The sequence below is a fragment of the Triticum dicoccoides genome, chromosome 3B (genome assembly GCF_002162155.2).
Source record: "Triticum dicoccoides isolate Atlit2015 ecotype Zavitan chromosome 3B, WEW_v2.0, whole genome shotgun sequence".
NCBI classification, from domain to species: Eukaryota; Viridiplantae; Streptophyta; class Magnoliopsida; order Poales; family Poaceae; genus Triticum; species Triticum dicoccoides.
Genome location: NC_041385.1, coordinates 515,061,500 through 515,063,823, shown reverse-complemented (window position 1 = coordinate 515,063,823; position 2,324 = coordinate 515,061,500).

The window sequence follows — 2,324 nt, the reverse complement described above, 5'->3', positions numbered from 1 at the left end:
AACAACAACAACAACAACAACAACAACAACAACAACAACAACAACAACAATAACAACAACAACAACAACAATGAGGAAATGAGATATCAATGAACCAGCATCAATGAGGAAGCTGATAAAGATTGTTAGTAAAATGGGTAAAAAGATGGCAATTAAACTATTTGTTTACACTTTATCCAATACAACAACGAACTACAGGATGGTAAGTAAGAACTCTGCAACCTTCTTTTTACTACCCATAATGAGTTGTGTTAGGTGACAATGTCTGAATCTTTTTCCTTTGTAGTGGTTCCCAAAGCAGTTTACTCAAGATTACCTCTCAAACTACATGATTGGTGGGCATGCAAAAGTTAAAGTATTTCTACAAAACACGATGATTATCTAGATGTTTTCATGAAGACCGTGAAGGATGGGCAATCGGCCATCACAAGGGGTTGGACTAGAGTCGTGTGTGCCTTCCACATGGAGGAGGGCACAATATGGGCATTCTGCTTCACCTTGTTCAGTAACCAGAATGTATTTCGCCTCTTTCTTTACCGTCTTTAATAATACAAGTATACATCTATGGTTCATCATTCTTTATTTGGGTCTTATGTAATTCCTGATATGTACCTATGAATCAAATAATGCATTGATTGTCTGAACCTGATGGATATGAATAAAGCTATAGCATACATTCAAATTCAAATTCAAATCTGGTATAATTTGATATAGAAGCAAATAAATTACAATGAAATTATGCTCTCCAGGTCGTTACGGCACACACGGTTGGTAAAACACAAACGTTTGCGATATACACCATAACCTGAGACGGTTCACAGAGAGGAAACGTGTGCAAGTGTGTGCACAGTTGCCGTTTGCAAAGCGTGTGCGATGTCAGACAACATCACAAACGGTGCAGGCTAACTAAAGTTTGTGACAGTTGTCTTATCGTACACGATTTGCAACCATGAACTATTTCTAATGAAGTATGCATCGTAAACGTTGCATCATAGAATAGCGTGTGCAATAGTTGTCGTGTACGATGATGTTACGATGGTCCGATGTTTCGTAATCCTATCCGACACTCATACGACGATTAGCTAATCTTCTTAATTAGTTATCGCATACGGTTTGGAAAAAGAGAATGTGTGTGATTGTATGCTTATCATACACGTTCTATAATAGTGAACTGTTTGTGATGGGCCGCGCATCATAAACATAGCACCACAGAATACCGATTGTGATGGCAATGCAAGCACAAACAAGTAGGAGTATTGTATATGCATCTTGGCTCCCTATCCTTGACAATTTCTGGGACATATGGGAAGGACACACCTATCGCCCACACTCACTTGGCGATAGTTCCAAATGTCATCGTGGAAAGGGGTTAAAAATGTTTGTATAGCACCGACGCATACCAGTGCATGTCTTGATTTGCGTAGATCTCCCCGGCAACGGCGCCAAAAATTATTCCTGCTACTTCTTGAGCTTGCGTTGTTTTTTCCCTTGAAGAGGAAAGGGTGATGCAGCAAAGTAGAGATAATTATTTCCCTCAGTTTGAGAACCAAGGTATCAATCCAGTAGGATACAACGCACAAATCACCAAATACCTGCACAAACAGTCAAACAAACTTGCACCCAACGCGATAAAGGGGTTGTCAATTCCTTCACGGTTACTTGCAAAAGTGAGATCTGATAGATAAATGATAAAGTATTTTTTTGGGGTTTATAGAACGAAAAGTAAAAGATTGCAAGAATAGTAGATCAGAAACTAAGATTTTAGATTGGAAACTTATATGATGGAAAATAGACCCGGGGGCCATAGGTTTCACTAGAGGCTTCTCTCGAGATAGAAAATAATACGGTGGGTGAACAAATTACTACCGAGCAATTGATAGAAAAGCACAAAGTTATGATGATGTATAAGGCAATGATCATGAATATAGGCATCATGTCCGTGTCAAGTAGACCGAAATGATTCGGCATCTACTACTATTACTCCACACATCGACCGCTATCCAGCATGCATCTAGAGTATTAAGTTCATAAAGAACAGAGTAATGCATTAAGTAAGATGACGTGATGTAGAGGAATTAACTCAAACAATATGATGAAAACCCCATCTTTTTATCCTCGATGGCAACAATACAATATGTGCCTTGCTGCCCCTACTGTCACTGGGAAAGGACACCGCAAGATTGAACCCAAAACTAAGCACTTCTCCCATTGCAAGAAAAACCAATCTAGTTGGCCAAACCAAACTGATAATTCAAATAGACTTGCAAAGGTATCAAATCATGCATAAAAGAATTCAGAGAAGATTCAAATAATATTTAGAGATA